Source organism: Phoca vitulina, unplaced genomic scaffold (genome assembly GCF_004348235.1).
Source record: "Phoca vitulina isolate PV1807 unplaced genomic scaffold, GSC_HSeal_1.0 scaffold11, whole genome shotgun sequence".
In the NCBI taxonomy this organism is placed as follows: Eukaryota; Metazoa; Chordata; class Mammalia; order Carnivora; family Phocidae; genus Phoca; species Phoca vitulina.
This window is the reverse complement of record NW_022589714.1, coordinates 10153804-10179968: the sequence shown is the minus strand read 5'-3', so window position 1 is coordinate 10179968 and position 26165 is coordinate 10153804.

Sequence of the window (26165 nt, the reverse complement as noted above, 5' to 3'; positions counted from 1 at the left end):
TATTTTTTTATTTTTATTTTTTTTAAAGAATTTTTATTTATTTATTTGACAGAAAGAGAGAGAGCACAAGCAGGGAGAGCAGCAGGTAGAGGGAGAGGGAGAAGCAGGCTCCCGCAGAGCAAGGAGCCTGATGTGGGGCTCGATCCCAGGACCCTGGGAACATGACCCGAGCCGAAGGCAGTTGCTTAACCAACTGAGCCACCCAGGGGCCCTGAGTGTCGCATTTTATGCATATATACTATGGTAGGCTATGTGATGCAACCGCCTCCCCCCCCGATCCCTCTTCTGGATTACAGAAATTATTCTCTTAGTGGTGGGAGTGCCGTTAGAAGAAGGTCATCAGCTATCAGCCCTCTTTGGGATCAGGTTGGATTCCCTGCCCTGAGCAGCCCACATCCAATGGCTGATCAACATACAGTATGAAGGCCCAGTGGTCTCTGAGGGGCTTTCCAACTCCACAGCTCCCTGTAGGGCCACCTGAGGCTGCTAGGGGCACTGGGATTGCAGTGCAGCTCAACTTCTCTGCTACCTACTCTTTCTTCCACAGGTGTTGATTCCAAGGGCTTTCCCACGCAAACCTCCATCTCCGAGTATGCTATCTGGGAGACCCAAGGTGTGAAATACGCCCCATTGAATACTCAGGAGTCAAACGTGTTGATGACATTGCCAATTGACAGTAAGTTCTAGCAGCTATTACTACACTGAAATGTATCCTGATCACTTAAAAGATATAAATGTTAATGAACATAGAGTATCTTGATTTTACTAATAGTTTCTGATGCTTTAAAACGGCCAGCTTCTTAATCATGGTTAGCTAGTAATTAATTAAAAGCAGGTGACAATATGGCGAATAACTGAACGCACCAGGAAAATAAAAACAAAAAAATCCATAGTAATCACATTTTTCTTTTGTCAAGTCTTAGTACTATTTTGACCTGCAGATTGAGCAGGCTGTGGTCTGATTTTAAACAAAGGAAAAGATGAAACAGACGCTTGTTAATCATGCTGGAACTTCAGAAACAGCTGTTGCTATGGGAGATATTGTCCCAGTATTTCTTTTGAATTTTACATGAGGACATTTACTCCCTCTTTGGCATTGCAAATTACAAGAGTGATTTAGGTAGTTCTAAAACACACAACTCCCCTTCCCTATTTGAATGCACAGCTTTGCTTTTTGGCATCCTTTCGAAGGTAATACCTTTTCAGCAAAGCAAGGAAAACTCTGTGAACTATAATTGCTCACTGAAAACGTGTTTTATTATTAGTACAATTTCTCAAGAAAGCTGTAAAGAATAGGAACTGTGCTTAGGGAGTTAATAAAACAATACCGTTGTTTCCCTAGCCAGTGTTTCCAGGTGCAGTGTCTGCCCCTCTCAAACAAAATCTATAGTTTCGGCATAGAGTAACCCCGGTGCATGTATCAGTGGTCAAACCCAGAGAAGTGGGGGCTCATCCAAGAGAAACAAGATTAAAAATTCTGCAAAAGACAGAAATCTGGACGTGCACCAAGCAACTTTTCATCAGCATGTCTGTCCGGGAAGAAACATTTTCCAGTGGCCTCCTCTTTTTTTCTTTAGAAATGAGCTCAACGGCCGTGTTCCCAGGCACTATAACAAACGGATGGCTTTAGGCACGGAGAAGCATTAATAAATGATGCTGTTCGTTAAAGGTAGCTTCGATGCTCTGCCCCCTCAAGTCAAAGTCAAACCCAGCGAAAAGCCAATTCGAGCACAAATTTCTCTGCAGTCCACATGGGGACTCCACGTGATTCTCCTAATGGCGCGGGATTCGGGTCAGGCGGAGAGGGCAGGCGGAAAGAACCCTATTATAGATGCTGACCTCCGCTAGAGAAATGGCAGAATTTCCGGAACTCATTAACTGCGGCCTCTCTCGTTCATTTATATTCCACTTGGGCTCCCTCCAACTCCAGCTGTGGATGCAGAAGCCCCGAAGGCCGGCGGAGCAGGCCTGGTGCCAGCAGAGGGCGCATCCCCAGCCCGAAGCCAAGGAGGCTTCCTTCCACCTGGCCGCAGGAAATGCACTGCTGCGCGTCGGGTTGCAAGGCTTAATCTCCCTCCGACGTTAGGCGGCTTTAGCCGATAAACTGCCCCTATCAGGCAGGTACATTTGGAAGTCAGAGACTTTGAAAACACACAGGGTTCAAGTGTTTTGCACCACGCGGTGTTTACAAGAAAAGGAAAGCCTGGTGAGTCATCCCTCTATTTTTAAATGATAACTACTAGAAATTTATATGTGCACGTTGCTGCCACTCTATGCATTTAAATCGACCAAACATTAAATATTAATATGTTCAGAGGATGATGTGGGAACACAATGGTACTTACCAAAGAACTGTAATAGAGTGATTTCAAAAAGCTCACGAGAAGGTGGAGAATTCGATATTTTGCTTTAGCTGTTTGGTTTTTATCCACCTGGGTGATGGGGTGAGGGGGGCGGGCTGTTCAGTATTCAGAAGGAAGCAAGAACACCAAAGGTCACCATCATCAGTAATGCGGAATTACAGCAAACCCATTCCAAGTGGCAATTTGTCCATAGGCCATGATGCAGGCTGTAGTCTAAAATAAGGGAAAGGAAGCAGGACTTGAGGAGGGCAGAGGAGGGGAACATCAGGGATGCTGGTGGAGAACTAGAGAGTAGCTGCCCCTGTTCAAATGCTCTGCCACTCTCCTTCCAATGGGGGTGCTACACAGATTACTTAAAAATTGTGTCAAACCACACTTTTGCAGAGTCCCTCACCTTGGTGTCATCAGCAAACCAGATGAGCACGCCTTCTGTGCATCATTTCAATTGATGTAAATACTGATCAGAAGGGGGCCTATTGGTCTAGGAATCTTCCACTAGGGTGACACTGTTTCATTAATCAGTATTCCTTGACGTAGTAAACAATATCTAAGTCCTGCTAATTGCTTTAATTCAACTCACATTTCTTATGTTGTCTGTGAGACCGAGACTTGCCAAGTGACTTGCTAAATACAGACACACTTTGCTATTTTTTTTTTTTTTTTTTTTTTTTCCTGAGGAAAGGAGAATACAATGTTTAAGCACAGACTAGCTAGCCCGCCTGGGTTTGAGTCTTGGCTCAACTATATACTATTAGCTGTTTGTCTCTGAGCAAGTTAACTTCTCTGTGCCTGTAAGTTTCCTTATCAGTAAAATGGGATAATAACAATGTGTGGGTTCCTGTGAGAATGAAATGAGTTAGTGACAAGTGGTATACCCAGAACAGCGCTGAGCCCATAGTCAGTGCCGACCAAGTGTTTGCCTTGGCTGTCATCAGCAGCACCACTGGGCCACCCTCCCCAGACAAAGGGTGAGCTTGTTTGCTTTTGGTATTGAACCTGTGTTGACAGCCAACCATCACTGTTCACTTCCCAGTGCACAGAAAATCAAGGTTTGAAAATCAGTTCTAGAATTTTCCTGCAGTTTATCCCTGCTGAGGCATCCCTTCCGTATAACACAGATTACGTGGGCTAGGAAATACTCCATGGGGATAAAATATGTAGTGAATATTAGATATCTAAACGATGTGTTCTCCCAGATACAGCACGAATTCTGCTGAAAGCGTTTTTTCCTACCAGTAGCTAAAGTTGTCACACTTAGGGAAAAGCAGGTGGCTTTGCCACCTCACTGTACATCCCCGAGTAGGCTATTTAACCTCCCCGAGCCTCAGGTTTTCATTTTTTTCTTCTTATTAAATTGGAATGAGAATATACATTTCATATATTCATTTATTTGGAGGCAGTGTATTGAGTAACTGGTATGTATCTTGCATCATCTAGGTTTTAAAGGTTGAGCTCAATGTGAATAAAACAAAGTCTTTGCTGTGACAATAAACAGACATAAAAAACATCTAATACATTAAGCGATAAAAAGTTCCGTAAGCATATAAAGCAGAATAAAGGGCTAAAGAGTATTATGGAGCGAGGGACAGCAGGTACAGTAGTTTTTCTACTCGTGGATGTTCCCGTATTTGAAAATGTTTTACTGTCGTAGGTAATACTACGCATTTTGTGACTGGAACTGAGAGGTGAGAAAATCTCTCAAAACTGTCCGCAGGCTCATGAGGCTCTTCTCCAGATGTCTTCTTTTTGGAGTTCCCTTAGCATGGTTTGTGATAGGCTGGAGGCCAGGGCAGGGGGGCTTTTGGAGGACAGTTGCTCGTCCCCTGTGAGAAGCATGGACGATCCTGTCTTAAGGAGAAGGGCATTTGCTCATGTGTTCATGGCTTCAATATCTCTTCACGGGAAAAGAAGATAGTGATATTTGTAATTATTTCAGCAATGAATTGTTTGCTCTGAAACCACTCAAAATAAACTTAACAATGGAAGCGAAAGGTTTTCCCATTCTCACCTTGAAACTCCTTAGCTGACGCATTGCCGTTATTGTTACCCCGGAGAACTTTCTCCAGAGAAGGCTGTATGCCCGTGGGCCTTTTCACCTCTTGTAGCTTAGAAGGAGCGCCGTGCTACTAGTGGCGGTGGGCAACTGAAAGTTATTTCTGGGCTATCTGAAATACTTAATAAAAGCTCCAGGAACCTCGGCAAACTCTGCACAGCATATGTGATCTTACTGTGGAAGCCGTTGTTCATCTGGCAAAACCCCGTGCAGCACAATTGGATTGGTTCCTCAAGAAGTGTCAGCAAGGTGCCATAAGGATTCCGAGGCTGAGCTCTGGTCAGAACTTGTATGTTTGTAGGTTCTCTAGGACTTCAAAGTGCCCATGGCTGGTACAGAAGACCCCTAGCTGACCATTCCTCCCAGCGTCCTTGAGGCATTTCCATCTTTTTGCTGAGCCCTTGTTCTTTTCCAACTGAAGGGCTCTCAATGTGTAAATCAAAAGTGAAAGTTGGACAGGGCGATTGGACCTGAATTAAGGTCTGTTTTCTTTATTTTCCTTCTCAAATGGAGTTGTCTGAATTTCAAATCACGTCAGTTTGCTTACTCTGGCTGAATTTGTTCTTTCTCTTGTTGATTAATTCTTGATATCAGACCATGGTTTGTCCTAATATTGTGTTCAATTATTTCTGAAGAGGGCTTTGGAAATAATTTATTTAGTATTCAGGGAATATTCTGGGTTTCCCCTCCAAATCTCTGAGCCCTGTCAGTATTGTCCAGAACTTGGATGTCTGAACAGGCCTCCCATGTAGTATGTTCTCCTGGCTTTACCCTTTCAATGTGCTCTACAGAATAGACGCTAGGTTTTTAGATATGAATTAACACTAACACTAAAGCCCACATCGACGCCATATTTCCCATAACCATTCGAATTCCCAGATGAATTATATAAAATAATTGTTGTGGACTTTATACAGTGTAAAGTTCTCTTGTGTAAAGGAAACGTGTTACAATGCTCCGAGGTTCTCCTTAAATTTGAGCAATATTTGAATAAGTCGTCACCCCTGCCAGGCTACCTACTCGGGGTTGGCGCGGCTTTGTGAGCGCTTTCCATTTGGACTTCGCAAACTGCGAGTGGGTTGAGGAAGAATAAACAGTCATTATTTGTTCTCCTCCAGGATTAGATTACATGATAGTTGCTAAGGTGATGTTCTACACAGAGTATGCACTTTCGTGTGTAAACACAGGTTTTAAAACCTCCACAGATATACTCTGGGTCAGACAGGTCAAAAATTTGTGGTGTTGGTTTCTCACAGAAAGGCACTGGTAAGCTTGTGGGTGATGATAGGAATGTAAACGGTGAAGCGGAACTCCTACCAGTGATAATCAGAAAAAAAAGGACTCACCTGATGCCTAGCAGCCAAGGCACAAAACGGCAAAGCTAAGTGGAAAATGCCTCAGGAGGCACATTGTGTGATTATACCAGCGCGAACTGCGACACTGTTTGCTTCTCTCTAGTGAGTTTTCCATTAACTCCATCAAATATTTATAGCTCACCCCCTTTCTTTTCAGAACTGTCAATTCATTCCAGTCAGTACTTAGTCATTTGGTGCTTAGTACCTGGTTCTTCCGTTCGTGTTCTGAGAGAGAAAAAAGGCTCTGATTTTGGTCTCAGCCATGCCTCTCCTGGTAGGCCATTCCGACCCAAGTATTAGGTGGGGAGAGATGCAAAATGGGAGACAGGGTTCGCAGGCAATTTCTTTTCCCTTTTTCTGAAGTGGCTACAATGAAGATGAGATTAACCAGTAACGTTGGTGCAAGGCATCCCTAGCTTCTCTCATGGTGGAAAGGTGCTTCTGAAAGTCGGAGACAGAGAGGAATTGTATGCCTACATCTGCTCCTGGTTAAACGTCCCTTAATTTTGACCTGAGCAGCCTCGGTACTCTCTCCCTTGTTTGCACTCAGAAAAAAGCTTCTTCCTTACAAATGTTCAATCTGCAAACTTTACAGGTTTGAAAAACACAACAGAGTCCAGCACTAAGGGCTCACCTCTAGCAGCACCCACCACCCAAAGGTTTCAGGGGCTGCTTGCAGAGGGATACTTGACAAGTTCAAACAACTGGATTGAGAAACAGCTTTTTGGAACCTACGCTGTTCTTAAAAACATTGTAACAAGATTATAAGTAAAATCCCCAAGAAGCTATCTTTAAATTACTTGAACCATATATAATCTCCAAGAAATGTACACAAGTGAATTCTCCATTTCTCTCTCTCCCACCTTTCCCTTCTCAAATTCCCTCATTTAATTTCTTCTCAGAATTGGAGAAATGAGCTATTTTCCAATTCTGTTAGAATGTCTGTGAGATGATAAAGAGAAAAAAAGTTAATCAAATGGAAGAATTTGTGGAAGGATATTAGGTTCAGAAATAAATTATTTCAACATGTGAGGTTTTTATTGGGCTGCCAAAGAAAATCCTTGCAGTAGGTCACAAGAATAGAATCAGTAGCGGGTAGGCTTAAGTTTCTTGGTTTAGAAAAACTTAAGATGGGTGTTCAGATATTACATTTTCTAAGAAGTTGGGTGGTTTGGAGTAGGGTATGTACTTATGACTATAAATTCAGAAAGTAGATTTTGGCAGACTTGATTAGAAGTGAATTTAACAATTATTAATCACCGTCATGAATAATGATGCACTATATTTGACTGTATTTTGTTTCAGATTTTTAAATTATAAGTACTGGGCTAGAAGAGAGAAAATTGAGTTGTAGTGCTGATTTTGTCGCTAACAAGTAATGTAATTTTGATAAAATTCATTTAAATTGTAAGGGCCTCAGTTTACCAAAATTGAAAGAGCCTCAGTTTACCAAATCGTGATGTCTAATTAGATACTTTCCAACCTTCCGGCTCAAAGATTCACCCCAAGCAAAACAGAGATATTTTCAGCTTCACCTCAGGCTTGTCCTCTGCTTTCTAATCGGATTTGGTTAGAAATGGTACTACATTTCTGGATGCATTGTAGTTTTTACAAATCCGTGCTATCACACAAATAAACTTCTACTCCTTCACCAGAAGTCTGAGGGCTGCAGGTACCAAGAACAAGATGCATGAACTAAAATTTGCATGCTACACACTCGGTTGACCTCTTAAGGTTTTCCAGGAAAAAAATTACATTAATTTTTTTGTAGGCAATAAATGCTTTCTGTGTAATTCTGAGTTAAGTGATATTTTTGTTCTTGTTCTACATTTCTAAACTTCTAGTTCTGAAAATACAATAGGCTTATAGGACAACCAGTAAAACAAAATTAGGAAGCTGCGTTAAGTTGGCTACGATAATCAAGAGCCAAAATCATAGACCTTAGAGACTCTGAGGAAAGCTTCGGAAACCCTCTTCCAAGCTCACACACCATCAGGCATTTGCATGCACATACATTTATGTACAATCTCAAGAGGTTTAAAAGGCAAAATAATTACTTTCTCTAGAGGGTTTTCAGAGGCCCAGTATACGGTCTCTAAATTTCCGACTTGGCATTAATTTTTGTCATCTGCACTGCAGTGTTAGAAGCAGAGAGTGACAACTCTTAACCATCCAAATAAGGGAAGAGCGTAGTGGCATAGATAAAACAAAAGTGGTAGATAATCCTCAAATCATTTTCCTTTGATCTTGTAACACTTCTTTTAGCTTCTTTTGCTTTGAGCTAACGTGGAAATCTGTGCTTCTTGAGACACCGGTTGTCGATTAGCCGTGTTTGTGGCAAATGGCTGGGACAGAGCCAGCTCGAATTTAAAATATGCGGTGGGTGGTCAACAAAGTGTATGCGATATATATGGATAATTATGAGCTTTCAAAAGGTTTTTATGTGTGAATAAGCATTTACTCCAAGGAGAAATCTGATCACATTAAAAAAATTTCAGGCATTTCCACACTGATAGATGTGTTTACCACAGCATGTGAATAGACTTCAGAGGGTGGCTACAATTTCTCCTTCAGATTTTTTTTTTCCTCCTTCCAGATTTTTTGAATAATAATAATAATCTACTATATTTAGAGGTATATTCGGCTCTGAAATAGCACAGGAGAGAAAAAAAAAAAATGTTTGGCTTCTCTCCCCTCTCTCTTCCCCACCCACCTTTTCTTTCCTCTCCCTTTCTCTGTGGTCACTTTCTCTTCTCAAATTCGGAAGGCAATTTCAGTGTGGGCCTTACTCCATGTGTTGTTCTGGAGAATTCTTGGGGACACCCTGAAATAATGCTGAATCTCATTCTTATTAGAGTCAGAGCTGAGCAGAGCTTTTAAAGAAATGAAACTAATTGTAAGGGTTTATTTTTATTTTGCGAATGCTTATATCATTCATTGCACCATTATGACAACAATCTCCAGTAGATACTATTAATAGTGTTTTACGAAGTAAAAATCAGGACCACAAGTGTCTGAGTAAATTGTTCCAGGTGGCTAAGGTTGTAAGTGCCTGAGCCAGGTCCAACTAGCTGCTCATCTACATTCCCTTTATATATCTTGGACTTCAACTTCAGGAACTGTTTAGGGATACAGTAGATGATCAATTAATAGTGAAGGTTGTTTGAAGAATATGACTAACTTCAAAACTTCACTGGCTTCCTCATGTGGCATCCAGCCACACATACGGTCATTTCTCACCCTCTACCCTGGACTAGATATTGAGCTTCTGTGCTCTTTGAAGCAGAGTGGAAGGCCAGAAAACCCCGTCTGAAAACTTCATGTCCTGGAACCTATGAAATTGAATGACTTCCTCCTTAATAAACATTCTTTGAAGTTGAAGATACAATGAATTAAGACATCCACATAAGCCTTTTAGATAACAACATGTATTTTAGTCAAATAATAGAAGATAAGTGTACAAATACACCAAAGAGTAGCTGAGCCATTTTTATCCTTGTGTTACCTAATCCAAAGAATATTTGTTAGAAATATCTTAAAGAATTAGGAAATATTAATGTTGACATTTTATAAATATACTGACTTTTTTTTCTCTCACTAATAATGATGTTTTAATCCTGGAAAACATTAAAATAATTGCAACCAGCTTTAATGTATCAGAGAAAATTCAAAGCAACATTCTTATGTCTGATAGTTAAGCTTTATAATAGTATCTATTGTTAGAAAGTTCTAGAATGACCTTCTGTTATGTTTTGAAGGCAAAAATTTTTCAATAATGCTGTGATTATTTTTTTCTTCAATAAACTTTTTATCATTGGTCATTTCTACTATTAGTTCAGACCTTAAATCTCCTGAATTTTTCAATGTTTATATAAATAATGGCATATATTGAGGAGGTTACCAGGGCTTGGGGTTCTCAAATATATCAAATCCTTTATCACATTTTTCTTGCCTTGGTTGTTGGTTATTTGCCTGGATTCAAAGAGCAAAACAAACCAAAAACTACAAGTGAGAGACTTTTTATTTATTTATTTATTTTATTATGTTATGTTAATCACCATACATCATTAGTTTTTGATGCAGTGTTCCATGATTCATTGTTTGCATGTAACACCCAGTGCTCCATTCAGTACATGCCCTCTTTAATACCCATCACCAGGCTAACCCATCCCCCCAGCCCCCTCCCCTCTAGAACCCTCAGTTTGTTTCTCAGAGTCCATAGTCTCTCATGGTTCGTCTCCCCCTCTGATTCCACCCCCCTTCATTTTTCCCTTTCTACTATCTTCTTTTTTTTTAACATATAATGTATTATTTGTTTCAGAGGTACAAGGTCTGTGATTCATCAGTCTTACACAATTCGCAGCACTCACCATAGCACACATCCTCTCCAATGTCTATCACCCAGCCACCCCATCCCTCCCACCCCCCACCACTCCAGCAACCCTCAGTTTGTTTCCTGAGATTAAGAATTCCTCATATCAGTGAGATCATATGATACATGTCTTTCTCTGATTGACTTATTTCACTCAGCATAATACCCTCCAGTTCCATCCATGTCGTTGCAAATGGCAAGATTTCAGTTTTTTTGATGGCTGCATAATATTCCATTGTGTATATATACCACATCTTCTTTATCCATTCATCTGTTGATGGACATTTTGGCTCTTTCCATAGTTTGGCTATTGTGGACATTGCTGCTATAAACATCAGAGTGCACGTACCCCTTCGGATCCCTACATTTGTATCTTTGGGGTAAATGCCCAGTAGTGCAATTGCTGGGTCGTATGGTAGCTCTATTTTCAACTTTTTGAGGGACCTCCATACCGTTTTCCAGAGTGGCTGCACCAGCTTGCATTCCCACCAACAGTATAGGAGGCTTCCCCTTTCACAAGTGAGAGACTTTTTATAATCCTATTGCTATTTAGCTATGTTTTTTTTTTTATTAAGATTTTATTTATTTATTTGACAGAGGGAGAGAGAGCACAAGCAGGGGGGGTGGCAGGCAGAGGCAGAGGGAGAAGCAGGCTCCCCACTGAGCAAGGGGAGCCCGATGTGGGGCTCGATCCCAGGACCCTGGGGCCATGACCTGAGCCGAAGGCAGTCACTTAACCAACTGAGCCACCCAGACGCCCTGTTTAGCTATGTTTCTTTGTTTCGAGTCCTGCTCCTTAATTTATGAATTGGGCAAAATCCTTGCCTGAATGATGAAAGAAATAATGATAAAAAATTTAATTGAGAACAAAATATCTGTCTATGGAAATGTGTTTATGATTCATAGTAGTGTTCTCTGTATCATCATTTACCCCCTGGTTGGTCATTTTAAGAGGTAGAGTTAGGGAATGGGTATCACAAATTGAGCTTATTGGTTTCTAAACCAGAAACCAGAGTTAGATCTGCCTTAAGTTTGTACCTATATCCTATCATTGACTCTAAGGTTGTGAAAAAAGCTTGAAAGCCAGGAATCCATCTACATTTGCTTCAGACTACAGGGCACTTCAGATGTTTATGGCTTACTTTACTTGCTCCGGCTCTTATTTTCTCTAAATACAACTCCCATGATGGAAAGCCTCTCCAGACATTCCAGGCTTCTCTCAAATGCTGCTGTGAAGGTTTGTGAAACTGGGGGAAACAGGGAAGATGGGGCAGCCACAGGAGTAACATATGGAAGAAACGTGCTCTGTTGCTCCGCTCTGTTTTGGGGACAGAGGGATGAAGATACGAGGACAGGATGATTAAGTAGACCTTCCCACATATTATACATGGGACTTAATAAATAAGCTGTCTTGTGTCCAGAGGTGCTCTGTTGTACTGTGCTTGAGAAAAGCCTGCACAGACACTGTAAGGAAAGGTGGCTCATAAGGTGTGATCTGTTTATGTTGAGAAGGCTATAAGAAGAGTGAATGAACTCTGGGGGAAAACGCCAAACATGAAATTCAGTCTCTCTCTAGGCTCTGCAGCTGTGTGAACACCTGCTGACCTCTGGGTCTCCAGTAACCCTCAGTTACTTCAGCTGTAACCTTTTAAGCACTTTCTAGGGCATTTGGGGACCTTGGTGATGCGATAACGGTCCTCAATAGTATTATTCATTGTCATTTTAAAATCATTTTTGCTCGAAATTACCTCCCCAGAACAGATGTAGGTTGTTTTTTTTTTTTTTAAAGATTTTATTTATTTATTTGACAGAGAAAGAGACAGCGAGAGAGGGAACACAAGTACGGGGAGTGGGAGAGGGAGAAGCAGGCTTCCTGCGGAGCAGGGAGCCCGATGCGGGGCTCGATCCCAGGACCCTGGGATCATGACCTGAGCCGGAGGCAGACACTTAATGACAGAGCCACCCAGGTGCCCCGGAGACAGATGTAGGTTTTATGGAGCCTACTATTTACAATTTTTGGAGCCCTCTTTAAAAAAAGGATACAAAGTTACAAATACAAAATTAACTACAGGAGTGTTTAGAAAGTAAGTGTTAGGCTAATTGTTTAGAATGAGAAAAGAAACCACATTGAATCAGAAAACTAAAAAAGCTGACAATTATCACAGACATAATAAAATTCAGAAAAATAACACAATATCCATGTTAATAAACTGCCTGATATATTTCTGCAATGCCTTTTTTCTCCTTTACTATTTTTTGGCGGCATAATCTCCGCTTCTTTTTTAAAGCTTTATTTATTTTTTTTTTTTGAGCACTTTTAGATTTACAACAAAATTGAGAGAAAGGTACAGAGATTTCTTATGTACCTCCTGCCCCCACACATGCGTAGCCTCCTCCATTACCAACATCACTCACCAGAGCGGGACATTTTTTGCCAAGGAGGAACCTACACTAACACATTGTTATCACCCACAGTCCGTAGTTTACTTTAGGGTTCATTCTTGGTGTTGTACATTTTGTAGGTTTAGACAAAAGTATCATAACATATATCCAACATTATAATATGCAAATTATTTTCACTGAGCTAAAAATCCTCTATGCTCTGCCTATTCATCTCTTCCCCCAATCCCTGGCAACCACTGATCTTTTCAGTGTCTCCATAGTTTTGCCTTTTACAGAAAGTCATATAATTGGAATCCTGCAATATGTAGCCTTCTCAGAGCGGCTTCTTTCATTTAATAATATGCATTTTAAGTTCCTCTCTGGTTTTTCACAGCTTAATAGCTCATTTCTTTTTAGTGTTGAATACTATTCCATTGTCAGAATGTAACCACAGTTTATTCATCCATTCACCTACTGAAGAGCGTCTTGGTTGCTTCCAGTATTTGGCAACTATGTGTAAAGTTGCTCTAAACATTTGTGTGCAGGTTTTTTATGTGTATATAAATTTTCAACTCCTTTGGGAAAATACTGAAGGATACAGTTACTGGATCATATGGTGAGAGTATGTTTGGTTTTGTAAGATCTGATTGCCTCTTTACATGACAGCAATTTTCTGAGATCGTTTTCTGTGGATAGGGTAGACAGATAATTTAATCTTACCTCTACCATGGCTGAATGAAATTGGTTTTTTATCACAGAAGGAGGGGGGATGCTTAATTTCTCATGCAGATGTGCTTCCTGTTTTTCTGTTTTAGGTTTATGTGCTACAAACACAGAAAGTCTGATAAATTCTATTTCTCATGTTGCCATCAAAAAAGGAAAAAAAAAGTTCAGTGTGGTCAGAATTTTTTTTTTTTAAAGATTTTTATTTATTTATTTGACAGAGAGAGACATAGTGGCGAGAGAGGGAACACAAGCAGGGGGAGTGGGAGTGGGAGAAGCAGGCTTCCCACTGAGCAGGGAGCCCGCCCGATGCAGACGGAGCTTGACCCCAGGACCCTGGGATCATGACCTGAGCCTAAGGCAGAGGCTTAACGACTGAACTACCCAGGCACCCCTGGTCAGAATTGTTTTCTCTGCTTCATCAAGTCTAACTTCTGCCCAGAAAAAACTTCTAATTGAGGCATACTAAGGTGCCAGTTCATCTGTTTACAATGTTACAGGTCTGATGATCAAAAGAGTTTTCTGCAGACTGGCTCCTGGGTCTGTACATTTCAAGTCTTGTTTCTCCTTGTATGATCTACATGTTTCCTGGGTTGTGAATTGTGGGCATGCTTCCATCCTATAGGCCTGCACCTTTGAGTCAGGATAAAAACTGAGTTGGTACATTACACTGCAGAGTATTTTGGGAAGCCAGTCCTATGCTGCAAAGGAGAGCAGTTACTTAACGATATATAGAGGTGACTGTGAATCACATCAGTATATGCCGCTAAAACCCGACAAATGTACCCCCAACTTAATTTCTCCTTAGCTGAACCACAAATACTCATGGCCACTCTGTGGGAGGGAAAGTGGGCCAGTGGGGAAAATGAGTAGAAAGAGACAGAAGCCCTACTAACTGAGGTTAAAATATCCTACTCTTGCAAATTTTGCAAAAAAATTATATGACCATGTGAACACACTGGTAAGCCCCCTACCAGAGACTTGGCAGTGTCCTGTGGAAGCGAGGAGCCCTGAGGCTTAAGTTTCATTAGCTTCACGGTGGATTCATTTCCCTACTATTAGATTCTACCCTTTTCTCCAAATGATGTGGTCATAAAGACCTTTATCATTCACACCTGTCTTACCTGTCTTACACTGTCCTGCTTATAATATTTAAGTGTGTGAATATATATATAGATATACACACACATACATTCAGATATATTCATGAGCTTTGTATATGTACCCCTAATACTGATCTCAGAGCTCTTTAAACTGTGAAACGGTTATCTTTGCTTCCTATGTGGTATTAAGGCTTGTGGATAAATCTTTCCACATATATAAATCTATCCGTCATTGTTGGGCAAAGACAAGGGCATTTTGAAAGGCCTTTTTATACATATTTCGCAGTTATCTTCCAAAAAGTTTATCCTTGTGTACTACCAGAGACGTATGAAAATCCTTGTTTTATCACACTTTTCCAAAAATGATTGTCATGATTCAAGTTCCAAAACAGCCCCATTGTATACATTCATTTGGGATAGTTTTAATTTTTACTATATTGAGTTTTGACATTTGGGATCATGGAATATGTTTTTTTCATTACTCAAGTAATCTGTATGTCTCTAAGCAAGATTTTATAGTTTCTTCTCTATATGTTTTACACATTAAAATTTTTCTGGCTAGTTCATATTTTGTTGCTATATGAAGAGCATCTTTTTTTTTTTTTCTCTTGATTGTTTATATATTCATTGCTGGTATCTAGAAAAAGCATTGATTTTTGTGTATTTATTTAGTAGTTATTTGTTATTTTGACTTGTTAATTGTAATCATTGTTCAGTTGGGATAGATATTCTTTGAGGAAGTATTCTTTTGTTAACTAAGGGCTTTGGATATTGAGGTTAAGCCAGTGCTTTCTGAGCTTATATAAAAATTATCATACAATTATTCTTTAAATTTACCTGTATGATAAATTTGATTAGCATATTTCTTTATGTTAAGTCACAATTATATTTCTGAATAAATCCCTTTTGGTCCTGGTGTTTTATTCTTTTAATATTCTGCTGAATTTTCTCTTTAAAAATAATGTGGACAGAAATGCAGCTGCAAGAATGTTTATTGCAGCAGTATATAGGAAAGCAAAGGTTTAAAAACAACCTAACTGTTCAAAACTAGGATATTGGTTAAATAAATTAATGCATATATCCTCAAGTGAGACTAAGCAGACATTAAAAAGATATTATAAAACTGTATTTTCTAATGTGTTTACATTATTTGGTGAGAGTGGTGCCACCTTCTCACTGTGTCCTCACATGGTGGTCCCTGTCTGTGTTTCTGTGTCCTAACCTCCTCTTTATATAAGCTCACCAGTTATATTGGATTAGTGGCCACCCTAACAACCCCATTTAAACTCAGTTACATCTTTAAAGGTCCTATCTCCAAATATAGTCAGAATCTGAAGTTCTGGGTGTTAGGATTTCAACATTTGAATATTGGGGTAAGGGGGGGAACACATTTCAGCCCAACCAAAGAGGTTCTTTACTGAAACATATTTTAATTCCTAAACAATCACTGAAAGGTTAAGAAAATGTGTGCAAACATTAGAATATTGGAATATCTTTCTAAAAATTCTACATTATGTTTTTAGTATGCTTATACTTATCCCCACCTTTATTCCACCTGTTAGTTACGTATATATGTAATATACATATACTATATATTTTGCTTCTACATTGTCAAGATTTATATTCTTTGTGTTGTTACTCAGTAAATATAATTACTAGAGTCATAGTTTTAGTTCTGTGTTTAAATTGATTTGCTGCTTGCCCCCAGCGTTATCACAGTTTCCATATCTCCTTTATTGCCCACTTTCTATCATTAGGTACAGTTTTTGAGGAGGGTCCATAAGTACTATTTCATGAATTCTTTCATATGGAAAGCTATCAGTTTATTGCCCTTCTCCAAGATTAGACTGAGTGGGCACCATTCTTAGATCTTATTTTATTTTGCTTATAGAGGTGACAGACTGGTTACTTACTGGCTAGTCCAGCTCACTTGGTGGAGGTCATCGGGAGGACATGACTGCGGGTTCACCCTTGAGCTGGTCGCGGTTAATCAGAGGCTCCTCCCCTGGCTTTGGAATGTACCTTCTGCCCACCATGCCCACACTTAGGCACTGTTTCAATGACATAGTCTTGAGAGAGTAAGGTGCTGTTGAGGCTATCTGGTCTGCGTACGTGATTGCACCCCGTCAAGGCCTCTTTATCAACTGTTCAGATTCTGGCCGGCAAAGGCAGAGATCTACTCAGCTTGTCTTGCAGGCGCCCAAGACAAGTCTCAGAAGTAAGTCCGCCTGCTTTTTAAAACTGCCACTTACCAGTCTGGAGCGGTCTGCCCCTTTCTTCGCTCTTTCTCTGCCCTACGAACCAACATTAACAGACAAATTTTATTTTTCTTATTTGGAGAATTAAAACGGAAGTTTGGGTTTCTGGATTTTCTTGAAAATATCAAAGGTCTGGTAATACAACATTTAACTTATTCCTTTTAGACAAAATTGGCTGTAGCTATATGTTTTTGGTAATGCGTGTGCTCTTCAGTTCACTGAATCCAATCTATTTTAATCACTTATATGTTCTGCCTCATCCTTGTGGGCATTCGAGTTTGCAACTCTGGCCTTAGAATTTTTTTTTTTTTTTTTTTGACATCACTCTATTATTTTATGGCATGATATATTGAACTAGTCATTTCACGATGATTTCCCCATTCGTTTCTTGGTGGGCTTAATTTATTTGCAATATTTTTTCTCAGGAAGGCCCTATGTATTATATTCCCTAAGTTCTTTCACATTTTGGCATGTCTGCCTGTTGTCCTTATTTCAAAACCAACATGTCAGGTTGGTAATATATTTTGATATAGTATACTTTTTTTCCTTCAAGATATTGTAGCTATTGCTCTACTCTTTTCTGGCTTAGTATGTTGATGTGGAGAAGTCTGCAACCAACCTGATTTCCCTCCTTTTAGCTGACTTGCTTTTTCTGTCTGGATGGCTGGAAACCTATTTGTCCTTGAATCGTAATACCTTAATCAGGATATGTTGTGATGTTGATCTTTCTGTATCTTTTTCTCAGTAGAGAAGATTTGCCCTTTAATTTGAGCTTCTCTCTCATTTCAGGGACTTTTCTTTCTAGTATTTCTGAATATTTCTTCTGTTTGAGTCACAATTACAAAGGTATAAACTATCCTTCTGTTATACTGGCTTTGCCTTCTACCAGCTTCTTTCTAACTTGTTTTCTGATATTGATATTATCTTAAGCCTTTCCTCTATCCTGTTAATATGACTTTTACTGCTTCTTTCTTGCTCTTTCTAATCTATCAAATAGAGGTGTAATTTTTTTAAAAAAAGGTTTCATTTATTTGTTTATTTTGAGTGCAAGTGGGAGGGGCAGGGGCCAGAGGGAGAGAGAGTGAGAATCTCAAGCAGACTCTGAGCTGAGTGGGGAGCCCCTTGCGGGGCTCTATCTCAGGACCCTGAGATCATCACCCCAGCTGAAATCAAGTCTTGACTGACTGAGCCCCCCAGGTGCCCAGGTGTAATGTTTCTAATGGTGGTGTTGCAGTCCCAGGTTATCTTTGCAGACTTCTTTTATGCCAACTCCTGTTGTTTTAGGGGCTTTGTTTTTTTTCCCCCCTTCATGTTGCCACTAAGTCCTTGCATGCAATGAATCAATTTAAGAGAACCTCTTTAGCGCTTAGAATGTTTTCTTTCCAAGTACAATTTTTCTGTCCCTCTTGTAGGCCGTGTCACTTTTCTTCTTTGTATTTTTGTTGTACTTATGTATAAGTGCAATGCTGTTTCTTTTCATCTCGCTCGTGCCTACTGTGGACAGTGGTCCCAACCTTCGATTGCTCTGGAAGTGTGTCTGTGAATTACTTTGGGATACCCTCTCCAGGAGCTCTCTCTACCTTGTCTTTCTCTCAGAGCTGCACTCTGAGGCCTCGGTGTTGCTATCACTTAATTTTTCTCTAGCCTCAGGTCATGACAGTAGGGAAGGTGGAAACTCAGGCTCTGCTTTTTCTTCTCTGATTTGGGCAAACTTCCTGTTTCACAACCTACTCCGTCTACCTGGGAATGTGTTCTCTTCCTGAGTCCTTCAGACGTCTTTTGGCTTGTGTGTGATGCCGTGAAGCTTATGCTCCCAGTAACGAGAGATTGTTTAGATGATTCATTTTCTTGTTTTACTTACGTATTTCTCCCAGCAGTCATGAGTCTATTCACCCTTCCTCCCCAGGCAGAATAGGAAAAGGTAGAGTTAGCTGTGGGGTAGAGCCCCATTAACATGTCAACTGGGGGCCATGGGGGAGTTCTATCTCTTGCTTAATCTCTCCAATTTTGGCACTTGTAGACAGTGTTAATTTTTTTCTTACTTATCTGCTCTTTTGTCTTCATCTTTGCAGTGTCCTGCTGGAGATCTTTAGTGTCCTGTTTTTTCCTCTCCAGCTGGAAGAGGGCAGAATGGCACTCGCTGCAAGTTTTCTCTTCTTCTGTTGTGAGTTCCTTTGGTGGAGATGTTTGCAAAGGTGCTCCCTTGACTTTCTCACCAGCAGCCTGCTCTCCCAGCTTCTTTCTGTTTTTAGAAATATTAATAACGTCTTGAGGACTTATTTGACTCATCTACTTTCCCTACAATTTCTTCTGAGAGATACAGATAAGGTTAAAGGACTTCCTGAGCCAAATAAGCATCTTTTATTTATTGGCTTCGCCATCTCTTTTCAAAGTTTATGTCATGTGTTTTTGTTCCTTTCATCAACTGCTGGAGTAGGCAGAGCCTCTCATTGTCTACTATCCTCACTGGGAGGTCCAAACTTGTTTGCCATTCTTTCTTTTTTCTCCTTTTTAATAAGGTGGCCCAATATATGTGCATTTAAAAAATTTTTTCTCCCAGGGACATATATTTCTCTGGCTGTTTTAAAAATTAAAAAATATTATGTTGAAGCGGGTTTTATACAATTTATTTAAAGTTGTTATAGCTATGTTTGTAACACATCAAACCACAGTTTCTTTTTTGAGCTGCTTACGTCAGTTTTGCCATCAGCGTCGTGCCCGTTTTATATAAGGACACGGGAAGTTGAAATATTTTTATGCATTCTGAAAAAGTTTAAATGGCATGGGAATTCTTAAGTTTTTAAAGATTTAGTTCAACTTACTCATGTATCTGTCTGGTCCCAGTGGCCATTTCAGGGGTATGTTTTGATAACTGTTACATTATTTATCATGGTTATCAATCTAGTTTGGCTTCTTAATTTTGGTAATTTCCTAGAAAATTACACATTTTATCCAGATTTTTCATGTTTGGCATCTCAAATGTTTGTAATTTTTCGATCTGTGCTTATAAAGCATTTCTCATTTCTTCCTCCATCTTCCATGATATCATGGAGCCTGCTTTGTGAGAAAGATGACACAAACTGTTAAGGTCCCACAGTGTATGTCTCATCTTTCCGCCCCCTCCCTTTTGCAGGCCAGGGTGTTTATGCTCTTCTTTTTGGGGCAATGACGAGCAGATTATTCATACAGCGATTAGTCAGGCTTGGGTCCCTGATCTCATGTCCCCCCTGCCCCACAACTACCACTTATCACAGAGTCCTGGAGCTCCGCCTTTGTCTTTCCTGCTGCTGCCACAATTAATCTCCCATTCACATCTTCCTCTTGCCTCCCACTCTCTTTCTCCTAACTGTATCGGTACCATCAAGGCAATGACTAACCGTTTTATTGTTCTTTGCTCCCTACAAAATGCTTCCTCATACTTTTCTTCCATTTGCTCTTCAAAACCTTCCTGCAATCTCTTTTCTTAAATCTTCATTAATTTCAGAGATTTCAGCCTATAAGGTGCACCTAATTAATTAATATGTTTTAGAGGTTACTTATTAAACAAATCCACGCAACTCATGGAGCCGTAACTCAACCCAGGCCTCCTAACCCCACGTTTCATGATCTTTCTACCACACGGTGCTGCGGGTTGCCGCTCTTATTCATTGCTCTCAGCAGTGGCAGTTCAAGTGATAAAAAGTCCTGGATCACAGGTACCTGCGAAGGTAGCCTATAAGGTGCACCTAATTGAAATAGAGACGCTGGGGTCCAAATAGGTGGAGAACATCTTTGCTACAAGTGAGAATGAACAATGCATGGTTCCCAGATATCCACGCTTAAGGACATATGGGCTCCAAAAAATATTCTTTTCTCTTACCAAAGTATTCCTCAAACTGGACAATACTAACAGGACAAACATTGCAGAGGTTCACAAATAATGAACAGCTGCAATAGCAAATCCTCTCTTCCTCTGGAGTGTTTTATCAGAGCTTGTGTGCTCCTGGCTTAGTGCTAAATGCTTCACCAAGGGAAGCAACCCACGGGTGGAAGCATCCATGCAGATCAGATGATTAAGTTTCTTTCCAGTGGATCAGGGTCTCACCGAATGGCCTCAGATAAAAGAGGAAGCTACAGGCAGAAAGCCGTGACCTCCAGGGGCTGGCTGAAGCAGAAAGGCAAATAGGTGGTAGCAATGTAATGATAATTTTTCCCAAGAGAAAGTCAAATTAGACTGCTTTTCAGTGAATTTGAGAAGCACAGCACACATTAGTTCAGATCAAGTTTTTAGCTTCTAAGTTTGGGTTCCTCAGGTTATTTCTTGATTTTTTTTTTTTTAAATCTCTGAAATCTAGAACACTCCCGATGATTCAGATTTCTTTTTTACTTTAGCCACCACACAGGCCATCGTCAGACATAAACCTATTTGCCTAATTTAGCTTCAGTCCAATGCATTCAGCATTTCATCAGGAATTTATGATTTTGCTACCATGAACCACCAGTGGTAGGGTGGACGGTTGCAAAGAAGAGGTCTTGTCTCTCGTGGAAGTATATAACCTTGTAAGGGTGCCTCGTATTTGATCCCTGTGCCGTCTGCTCTTCTGCACAATGTGGCATTTGATCACTAGTGTGATTTGTATACATAATAGAGTTGTGTAATTTTAAAAATAATGCTGTACTTGTTTCTGTTATGCATTTATTTATTTATTCATTCACTCAGTCATTCAAAAGATAGTCACTGAGGTCACTCAGAGTGTGCCAGGCACCGTGCTCCTGCTGCGGGTGCAGCAACGAACAGCACAGCCACAAACTCTGCTTTCAGGAAAATAGTGCCTCAGGAATAGCCAAGAGGAAAGAAGAAACAGACATCACATCTTTTGTTCCATAAACTTGAACCATAATCACAACTAAGAAGCCTGAGGTACATTGGCCCAAATGTGTGTGTTTTGGCCTCTACAGTTATAAAAAGTGTAATATCAATGTCTTCAAGGTTCACCCCAGTGTACCACACTCTCCATCCCTCTTTATTGTATATACCTGACCTGTTTCTTTTATTTACTTTAGACTTGTGGCTCCTGAGGGTGCTGGAATCTCAGACATTTAGACTTAAATCCTGAAAACTTAGGAAGTTGTGAAGGAAGTAAAAGAGAGAAAAGGGTTCTTGGGCCCCAGAGAAATGTAGGTGTAGAAGTGAGGAGCTCAGGGATTTGTTGTCAACCACACACTGGAAAGAGATCACCCTCCAGCCCAAGGGATGGAGAGAAGTAGACGGTCTGTGGGTGCCAGGGCAGTGGGTAATTTTGCCCTCTGGGAGAGGGTAGCAAGAAGGCAAAGGAGAATTGCTCTGTGGGGCCTTTGGTCAGACTGCTTTGTAGGAAAGTCACAGGAGATTCTCACAGTAATGGTGTTGCAAGGAAGCAGCAGATCCTGGCTATGGAACAAGGTCCATGACATCCCAACTATGGTATCTGTGCATTGATGACTAGTGTTTGAAGACCACAGAGGCCTAAACTCTACTACGTCATGCCTGGGCCTAGCTGTCATCCTTGAACTTTCAGTATCACAGCCCTGGGGCCAGGGGGACACCTCACACATAACCGAGGTTACATTTCCCCAGCTGCTGTAGCACTTGGATTTGGCAATGAAGTCGAATCCTGGATAATCGGGAACATGGCATTTTCCATACACTGCAGCTAGTGGACTGAGATTCACACGCATTTTGCTTCCTTATAGAAGGGAGCTTCCATCCCTTCCCATTAGAGGGAGGAGGGGATGACTGGAGGATGATCGTATTCCTGGTGCCGAATAGTTTTTCCTTGTAATCTGTCTTAGTTGCTGTCATTTATGAAGGACTCGGTGTATGTGCTCTCTTTTTTCCCTTGTAAGTTTGTATTGTGGGTTTTTCTTTTTTCTGTTGTCTTCTTCATTCTCATATCCCTTGGTTCAGTTTGACCACATGGAGTATTTCTAAGACTGTAATTCTCTTTCACAGAATGGCTGTCAGGAAGTCCCTTGTTTCTCAGGCCTCACAGGCTCAGCTCCAGTTGATGCCTGTCTTTCCCAGCCCCTCCACTCACTAGCCCACCTGTCCTCTGAGCTGCTCTAAGCTGCTCCTGTTGAGATGGAGGTGTCCGAAGTGTGATCATCAACCAGCAGTATCAGCTGCCCCTGGAGACTTCTTCGAAATACATATTCTCAGGCCGGACCCCAGGCCCAGTGAATCAGAAAGCTGTGGGTGGGACCCAGCAGTTTGCCTTTTAACAAGCCCTCTGGGGGACTCGGGTGCTTGCTTAAGTTTGAGAAACTCTGCTGGACAAGAAAGCACTCTAACATTTACATCGACGTGGATGGAACTGGAGGGTATTATGCTGAGCAAAATAAGTCAATCAGAGAAAGACAGTTATCATATGGTTTCTCTCACATGTGGAATATAAGAAACAGTGCAGAGGATCATAGGGAAAAGGAGGGAAAACTGAATGGGAAGTCATCAGAGAGGGAGAAAAACCATGAGAGACTCTTAACTCTAGGAAGCAAACAGGGCTGCTGGAGGGGAGGTGGGTGGGGGGACGGGGTAACTGGGTGATGGGCATTAAGGAGGACACGTGATGTGATGAGCACTGTTATATGCAACTGATGAATTATTGAACTCTACATCTGAAGTTAATGATGTACTATATGTTGGCTAGTTGAACTTAAATTAAAAAAAAAAAATCCTCCAAAAAAGAAAAAAAAAAAAGAGAGAGAGAATGTGTTGTCCTGTGGCAGGCAGCAATGGCAAGGGTCCCTGTGGGTGAGCGTGTAGCTGGCTTTCACGAAAAAACATACATGCTCAAGGACATGATTGGATCTTCAAGCTCTCCTGTATAAATTACAGCTAATTTCCTCTACACTTAAACCAAAGTGAAATGTTTTGACCTTGTGGGCAACTTTTAGTAGAATCCTAAGGGCTAGAGATTTTATTATTTTTAGTCCTCCTTGTCACATTATCTTAGTTAATTGATTTTCCATTGCATCACGGATATTTTCACTGACACATGCTGCAGGTTATTTGATTATTTGATCGTATTATTATTATTGGCCAAAAAAAAAAGAGAAATGTAAAAAGAAAAATGATTTGACTTTGCAGAAAGCATGTGGAAAGTTAGATGGAAAGTCTTGTGTTAGGTGTGAATACTATAGATTTTCCTCTGGTAATTATGCATGCTCTTGATGAAACTCTTCATAAAAACAAGCACAGACAGCTGAGATTTTTAAAAACTGAAAACTGGACAAATTTAATATTTCCAGCAAGCGAGTCAGCAATCAGCAAGACTTTTTTTTAGCTTCTGTGTTTCCATAACATGCAAAGATTTGCTGCCTACTTGTTTGCATTTTCACTCAGCAGTCTAACATGAATGGAGTGCCTCACTCTTTCTCAGCCAGTAAAGTATTGATTTTGCATCACAAGGGGAAAATATAAATGTAGGTCTTTCTAAGATGATCTCAACCACAACGTTAGAAAATTGCTAAGTGTTAGAAATCTCAAGTACAGTATTAGCAGAGAGCAAAGGTTCACAATTCGTGATACATAGTGTAAAATCCCTAGATTCTGTTTTTAATAATCAAACCAAATAAAAATGGTAGGGTTGTTTAAATCTCTATTAAAAAAACAGAACCATCAAACCCCCCAGGCAATACATTTGAAAGAGTGTCAATTATCAATATAGATGAGGAAGCATGAATCCTGAACATTCCCAAAATTTAAAATAAAATTCTCTGTGGGTCAGTCACTAACTCTGAAAAATATCTGCTTCCTGAATTCCCCAAGAATACTGACTCTTATTTAAAAATGCATTTAGGATAGGATTACCTCTTTAAGCGTATTATGAAGAAATTCTCACTCCTATGTTACAGGTAGTTCATTCCTGAGTATGTACTTTTCCTTTGTGGCAGCAACCGCCCACTCAGAGTCATTTCCATACTGATGGGAGTTGTATTTCACTGGTGATGCTGTTACATATTAGCATTCACTGGCTCTAGTCTTCTTCTTCCATTGCCTTGCGGGAAGGCAGTATTTAGGCATCAAATTATTGTTTTGAAACAAAGGATGGGGTTGTTGGTCAGGGGAAGTGAGATTACTTTATTATCAGAATTGGTTTGTTCTTGAAGCTGTTTGTTCAAAAGAAAGCCAAGTGGAAATGTTCATGTTTCAATCAGGAGGAAAGTAAATGTTGTTTGTGTGTAAGTATTAAAATACTAAAGGAAAAATCAGACATTTTAAAATGCAGAGCAATTGTGTCTGGGTTTGTCCTCATGATAGTTGCCAATATGAATAATTATGTATTAGATGTTAAATCAGGTGGGATTTCCAATTTGACATTGTCTTCACTCTCCTCTTCCTCCTTCCCCTCCCTGTTATTCTCCCCCCACCGACCCAATCTCCCACCACTTTGTCATTTGGTATATTTATTTGGAGGATGTGGGCATCATTAAATTAAAAAAAATATTTTTTACTTCCTACTCTAGGCGAATAACTGAGCTTGGTATAGAGATATGAAATGGAAGAAAAATGGGCCCCCTGTGGGTAAACAGAAGTGCAGTGCTCAAGGAGCCAACAATTTAGTGGTGATGCAGACATGGATGCAAGAACTATAACACAAAGCAGAGCATGCTATATAAAGCCATAAACATAGTTTAGTTTGTAACCAGAGGCCTCATTGCATGATAGAAGAGGGAATTCATGCTTGTTTTTATAGAAGAGATAGTTTTGAGCTGGAGGTCAAAGTATGGATAATATTTGAGAAGTGAAGCTGGAAGGAAATGCTATTCCACATGAAGGTAACTGGTGGGAAATATGACAGATGGGGATGCATACAGCATGAATTATGGTTATGGAAGAATCATTAATATAAATAAAAAAACTCCAACTATGAAAAGACTTAAATAAAAGGGTGTAAAAAATACTAAGTGCTTGACAGAAGGCCTCAAATATGGAAGGCAGGGACCTGAGATGGTCTGTTATATCCTCCCACCCTTCTCCTCCTCCACCGCAATGACAATGGACCTATTCTAGTTGAGAAATATATTTTCTTTCTTTTTTTCTTAAAGATTTTATTTATTTGAGAGAGTGAGAGAGATCACAAGCAGGGGGCAGGGGTAGAGGGAGAAGCAGACTCCCTGCTGAGCAGGGAGCCCAATGCAGGACTCGATCCCAGGACCCCAGGATCATGACCTGAGCCGAAGGCAGATGCTTAACCGATTGAGCCACCCAGGTGCCCTATTTTTCTTTCTTTCTTTCTTTTTTTTTAAAGATTTATTTATTTATTTTAGAGAGAGAGAGAGAGAGAGAGAGAGAAAGAGCATTAGTGGGGGAGGGGCAGAGGGAGAAAATCTCCAGCAGACTCCCTGCTGAGTGCAGAGCCCTATGCGGGGCTTGATCCCATGACCCCAAAATCAGGACCTGAGTGGAAGCCAAGAGTCAGATGCTCAACAGACTGAACCACCCAGGCTTCCAGAGAAATATATTTTGTAACTTAGAAGCCAGGAAGCAGAGATGATAATAGGGTAGTAGGCTCTAGGAGCAGTGAGGTCTATGAAT